This window comes from Trachinotus anak, unplaced genomic scaffold (assembly GCF_046630095.1).
Source record: "Trachinotus anak isolate AG129_WGS33_773 ecotype Australia unplaced genomic scaffold, CSIRO_AGI_Tana_v1 ptg000002l, whole genome shotgun sequence".
Classification (NCBI taxonomy): Eukaryota; Metazoa; Chordata; class Actinopteri; order Carangiformes; family Carangidae; genus Trachinotus; species Trachinotus anak.
Window position 1 is genome coordinate 94,303 of NW_027273853.1, and position 6,949 is coordinate 101,251.

The 6,949-nt window shown below is 41.8% G+C and overlaps 1 protein-coding gene across 3 annotated transcripts in view; it reads left to right on the forward strand.

Annotated features, from left to right (window-relative positions):
- Positions 1-2,931, forward strand: part of enc2 (ectodermal-neural cortex 2) — a 28,004-nt gene extending 25,073 nt beyond the window's left edge. For all 3 annotated transcript variants that reach the window (XM_071488448.1, XM_071488439.1, XM_071488458.1), the window contains exon 12: positions 1,190-2,931. The gene's annotated coding sequence lies outside the window, so the exon portion shown is untranslated. The remainder of the gene's footprint in view (positions 1-1,189) is intronic.
- Positions 2,932-6,949: the final 4,018 nt, after the last annotated feature.

The window sequence follows — 6,949 nt, forward strand, 5'->3', positions numbered from 1 at the left end:
GTTATGAAACGTTCAGGTCCACGTCCTCGGTCGTATTCACAGCCTCTCGCATTCTCTACTTATTGTCCTCCTACGTGATGTTATGTAATAAGAAGCTGTCAGGTTTCTCTCTGAAGTGTCCCTGCCACCTGTCCTCTCCAGTCCTCCTCTCAGACTGTCACTGCTGCAGAGTTTTAGAAGATGACACAGAGGCAGCAGAGTTTCTGTCATACAAACAGTTCTGTAACTGTTGTGTTGTCTTCCAGTTTGCAGAGTTTGTGTGTCCATGATGTGTATCAGTGTGCGTGCCTGTGCTTGTGTGAGTCATTGCAGATATGAAGAGTTGTATCAGAGAGATGATGTTAGAGAGCGAAGAGCAGCTGCAGCCTGAGAAGAGGACTCAGTCCAGTCTACATGACCCAGTCTGTGTCTGCAGAGAGGTGATGGTACAAGCGTGATGTGTCAGTGTGTTATTTCTCGGGCCAGGACTGCTCAGCTCTTCTGATGGTGTACAGTTTCTTCATCATTTACCTGATGACCGTAGTTTCTGTGTAAACACTGACTTCTTCTGAAGGGGTTTGTCTCGTGACATCTATGATGTTTTCTTTGAACCTGCCTTCCTCACCTGTCCTCGTATGTCACCTGTAGTTGGACATCACCCGGTGTGTGTGGGGCACAGGTCAGGATCTGAACCTTTATGATCAGTCCCTGTGTCCCAGTGTAGCTGAGTTTATCTTATCACAGAAATGTCAGTGTCAGCACATCTGCCCGTCAATAAGTAACCAGACATAATAAGACATGAAGCTGCTGAATCTTGATATTTATTTTCAGCTATGATTAAATTCATATTTGTGCTGTATGACAGAAAAAGTATTCCTCGTGGTCTCTGTCACCTCTGCTCTGCAGCCTGAAGCAGGAGACTGACACTTTTCAGGAAGTAGTCTGGTTCCACAGCATCAGTAAAAAACAGGTGTGAATAGTCAAGGAAAAGTTTGAGCTGAAGAAGAACAGACAGCTCTGACACATCAGGCCTCTCAGTAATAATAAAATGAGATGAGATGCCATCACCGCTAGTGGAGCAGAGGAGACTCCTCAACTTCTCTCTCGTCATCTTTTAGAGATCACGAGGGAACAGTGAAGATGGTGGATTTGACAGACTGATGAGAGAGGACCAACATGTTTTAACTCCAGTCTCCTCCCGTCTTTTTAGGAGGTGACATCGGCTGACAGGAGACTCTCTGAGGCTCCCTGCAGTCAGCAGCTGGAGGAGGCTGGACCATACACAGGACCAATCCTGCACCTCACTGACTCCGGATCAGTCCTCTGAGAGGTGGAGCTACCAGCTCACCACCCAGAGGATAGAACACCAGGCTTCCTACATAATGTGATGCTACTTTGATGAACCTGACTGAATGAGTGGTGTGTGTGTGTGTGTGTGTGTGTGTGTGTGTGTGTGTGTGTGTGTGTGTGTGTGTGTGTTTGTTTGTTTGTTTGTTTGTTTGTTTGTGTGTTTCTTTAATATTATTAGTCCTGAAATCCTTTACTAAACCATTCCAGTGTAAAGACAGAAGCTGCCAGACTGCATTTACTTCAGTGAAGAGATGCAGGACCAGTTTCCTGTGAGACTGTACCCAGGGTGCACTGCATAGACTGATTGTAGGATATGATGATGATATGATGTGATGTTGTTTCCAGCATGGGATTGAACCTGTGGTGGGTTCACACGTCAGTGTCTCCAGAAGAACATGTTTGAAGTGAAAAGACTTCAGTGTTTTCTCGGTGCTGCATAGGACTCTCAACCGTGTGAATCATTGTTATCAGGCTGTTTGACATTTTCTAATGGACCTAGAGAATGAAGTTTGTTGTCAAGTCAACAACTTGTGATGCTCTGATATCCTCTGAAATGACAAACAGCTTCAGAAACAAAATAATGATGAAACACAGTATCAGACAACACAACACACTGCAGCACACACTCATGTTAACTGTGTTTACTGAGCCACAACAGATCCTGTGTCTTTAGCACTGATGAAGGCCTGATGATGACACCAGGCATCACACCAAACAGTGGGTATGAGTGAAGGACAGTTGTTTACTATAAATCAGCAGTTTCCATGAGATGACCTCTGACCTCAGCTCACAGTGCTGTCACAGTAACTGTTGGATCCGGACTCCAGCCGCAGTGTCAGCTCATTTTTGAACTCCACGGTGATGAGGCTGGTATGCAGACACACACAGACCTCCGCTGGAGCCTCAGTACAAACATTTGATATGTTTACTTTTTACTTTTGCCTTCCTGAGTGCCAAGTGTTGTGAGTTTTCCAAAAGTCACAGGATATGAAAGGAAACTAGGAAACGTGGAAGTATGAATCCACAAGACAGTTGAACATCTCAAGCTCCTTTATGTTTCAGTGTTGAAGGAAGCTGCAGCAAATAGAGACTGAAACAGTGAAACAGGCACAACGTCTTATTTCAGACAACAGGTATTTATAGGACATGTATGAGAAGCACAGAACAGAAACATATCTTGCAGATATGTGCAATATCTGGGTACAATGAGGACAGAAGCATTGTCATTGTTTCTTCTGATGTTTGTCATCACATTGCCTCAATACAGCAAAGTGGAGTAAGAAAGTTTGTGCAGGACACAGATGCATCATGGCTGAAACATTTTATTGTCTCTGTGGTCATGTACAGTATTTGCTAGTGTTTTCAGTCCTTTGCACTTGTCCAGCTGTTCACAGCTGCTGTGAGGTGTAGTGTGACTCCATTCAGGAATCTGAATGGAGTCACATTGTGTAGTTGGATTTCCACGCCTGCACAGAAGAGCAGAGATATGAAAAACTCTTCAGCTGTTTTATAGAGAAGACGTGTTTTTGAAATGATTTGGAAAAATGTTAGTATGTTTTTATTGGTGAAAATAAACAGTGACTTACTTTTTCATCTTTTAAATGTGTAATGTGTAGTTCTTGTTTGTGAGGAAGAGGATGGAAGAAAATGTATTTTATTTTTGTGTCCCAGAACTAGGGCTGTCAATCGATTAAAATATTTAATCACGATTGAGTGATCATAGTTAATCATGATTAATCGCATATTTTTAATCTGTTGTAAATGTACCTTAAACTGATTTTTTTCAAATTGTAATACTCTTTTCAACATGAGAATAGACAAATGCTTGCTTTATGCAAAAAAATCATGTTTATTTATTGCTACAATGAGAAATACTCTCAGTTCAAGTAACTAACATGTGCAAAGTAAAACAAGATGCTGAAATAAACTAAAACAAAAGCCCAACAAAAAAAATTACAGATGGGCATACCAATTTTGGTATTTGAGACTAGACGTACTCCGGTGGTACGTAAATTCACCGCAACAATAAATACAAATGACTTTTGTCCTGTCAAGAGAGCCATCTGGCAAGACTTTGAAGCTGAACTTGCCATTCAAAATATCTTTTTTATCCATTACTGCTCATGACGGCATCGACCTCGGTGCATTGCTTCCTGATTTCCCGAGCTACGGAGTGGCCCGAGGTTCAAATGTCACAAGCGTTAATCACGTTAAAAAAATGACTCCCGTTAAAGGCATGTTACATTAACGCATTAATAACGCGTTAATTTTGACAGCCTTACTATATATATATCTATAGATCTATATCTATAGATATAGATCTATAGATATCTGAATCTGGAAGTCTCACAAGATCTTGGCTCGGTCATTCTCAATCACTTTAGGAGGTATCTTCCATTCCGACTTTGGGACATCTGTTGTATCTTTAATCCATTGATACAGTAATTCATATGGTTAAAACATAATTATAAGGGATAAATATTAAAAATGTGAATTGATTCTTTTTATGAGGAGTTACAATTTATGTACAGTGACTAATACATGTCACAAGGTGGGAGTAATGTTCTGACGAGAGTTAAAAGTATGAGAAAGCAGTGTCGTTAAAAAACAAACGAACAAAATATCCAGAAATAGAAAAAAAGAAAAGCGTACTGGCACGTGTGAGAAGAACAGTGCATTGATGTGCATTGTAATTTCATGATGTGCAGTTGTTCAGTAAAGTGTTCAACTTGAACGTGATGTTCCGGTCATTTTTTGCAGACGTTACACCTAAGTTCCCAAATGTCCAGTCCATACTTAGTGCAGATGTTCCTGTACACTATGCCCACCACTTGGTAATGATGTTCCATGTACATTGTTCCTGCCTGCATCTTACACCCTGCTGTTATGTGCTGAAGTCTCTCAGGGGCATCTTTGCACAGCCTGCATCTGAGGTCCTGTCTGGTGTGGTAGACGCCAGCCTATTGATCTTTGCTGAGTTCTTGTGCTGCTATGATTAGTGCTTCTGTGCTGTCTTTCACGCAAGCCTTTTCCAGCCACTGGTACAATTTCTTGATATTGGCCACTTGTTGTATCTGTCAGTGACACATAGGGCTTGTCCTTCCATGATGGTTTATCCTCTTCCTCCTCATCATCTTTGGGTTTCTGCTGCCTGAGGTATTCACTTAGCAGTTCATTTTTGGGGCCCATCTTTCTGATGGATCTTCGCTGTTTCATCCTGGACAGTGATCTTTATATTCACTAGTCCTCGGCCTCCCTCCATCTGCTTAGTGTACAGTCTCAGGATGCTGGACCTGGGATGGAACCCTCCATACATTGTGAGGAGCTTCCTTGTCTTGATGTCAGTGGCCTCTATCTCCTGCTTTGGCCAGTTTATCCATCGGCAGCTGGTTCATTTCTGCTGCTGTTCATGGAGTGCTGTTAGTTTCTTTAGCCAGTAGGTATGGCTATGAGTCTTTGTTTGGCAGTCTCCAGTGCCTCACGTATAGACAGTTTCTTTTACTTCTTAGGTACCCCTTTCTTCATCACACCTTTCTTTAACTCTGAGAGCTGACTAGCTTCTCTCCGTGTTGCCTTGATCTTGGCCTCCAGCCTCCTCCTCCATGGGGGATGTTCTTTGTGGCTTATCTTGTTTGTCTCGTAGCCAAGCATCTCTTTCAGTCCAGCCTTTTCCCGCCTGTTTCTATAGTATCACTATTTTGTGGTGTATATCAGCTCACTGAGACAGTGGTGGTCTTAGTAGGGATAGTCTGTAGTGCTACATTCACATCTTCTACCAGACTTTCAGAGGGTACTTTGTCACTTAGCCTTGGTAATTGGCCACAGAGGTACCAGGTTTCCAGCTTAGTCATGATCTTCGATCTCAGGTAAGCTGCCCTTGTGTTAAGGGACTCTATGCTTGTTGTTTGGGTTTGGTACCCAGTCTCGTGTGGGGATGATATCTCTCCCCTGACCTATCGTCCTGGTTCCCCCTTGCCATAGCATATTTGTTGTACCTCATCAATCTCTAGCAGTATAGCAGTTTCCATTTGCGGATGGAACACTGAGCTAGTAGTTGGTTCTTTGTCTGTTTAGATGTCAGGTTTCAAAGCATCCATATATCCCATAATCTCTGCATATAACCACTCTCACCGGGGTTCCTTTGTATAGTAGCAGCAACAGTTCCTTATTCTCTGCTCTAGTCCATGAATGTCTTGTTCCAGTAGTCCATTTCTCATCAGTTTGCCCTGGTCCCCCAACACCTGACTCAGACCTTGTTGACCTGGGTGACGTCCTGTGAGGACTGCTCTTGATAGCTTGCTAGCTAGGCAATTAACACTGTATTGTGATAAGCTGATATTTATTTGCATCGACTGAACATGGTTTGCTGCTGTCAAGCTCAACTAACATTACCTGTCAGATCACTAAGATTGTGATCTGACAGGCATTACAATGTCTGTTAAAATGTACTATGTCTATGTGATGGAATTTTTGTATGCTTTTGTAGTAACAATTAGATAATCTTATACTTGTTGTAATTAGTCTGTAGCCTTAGTTGTTATAGTGTTACCCTAGTGTTATAGTGTTACCCTTGTTATAGTGTTGTTATAGTGTTACCCTAACCCTAACCCTAACCCTACTGTTATAGTAGTCAAAGGATGGCCTGGTGAACCCTACTTTTATGCTCCCACTGGAATAAACTTCCTGGATATAGGGAAGATGGCAGGATGATATCTTGATCACCACAGGGGATTACACTCAATTGTAAATTCCTGAGATAGGTCACGACCTGCTTTTATTGTACCCCAATTGTTTACTTCCACCATCTGTACAGGAATGTCTGTGAAGCTTCAAACACAGGGCCAGAGGCATATCAGAAAGTATAAAAATGAGGTGAAGCCTTCAGTCAAGAGTATGAAGAATATTGTCACAATATATGTGCATGTGTGTTGAACTCAAGCAAATATATTATTTTTTTAAAAATGCAGTATGAAAAAGTTAGAACATAATGGTGTATTCCTGGATGAGAACGTTTTTAAAAAATTTAATAGAAGAGAATTAGAATATAATGGTGTCTACTAAGCATGGACTTGACTAAAAGAAAATAGCTAAGCCTTATGAGCATAATTCTATAAGAGTTATGTTAAGAGTGTCGAGAAATAATGAGCCAGGTATTATACTGAGAAATGTTTTTTAACTCGAAGAAAATAGACATGGCCTAGGCACAGAGAGCTGTGTGCCCTAGGCGTAGGTGCCCAAGGGGGCAGTTTTGGTATGACGGGACAGTTAGGTAGTAACCCAGTCTCTGGGGAAGGACAGGGAAATATGATAGTGAAATATGATAGGGGGTGTGAGCAATTTTTGGCCTATAAAAGAAGAGGTTACGTACTAGATTTTCAGATCAACTTCTGTTGTCCTTGGGCTTTGTTGTCGACAATAAATCTCTGCTGCACTGAACTCTGGTGATTTTTGAAGACTTTGAAGATTTTTGAACACCTGATAAGACTCAAGACTTAGAATCTGGTCCATGAGTGGGGCATCTGTCCCACATCACAACCTCTAGGCAAATGTTGACGATGTAGCATCGAGCTATACCAGCCCAAAAACTTTTTTAATCACAGTATCATACGTTAGATCACTG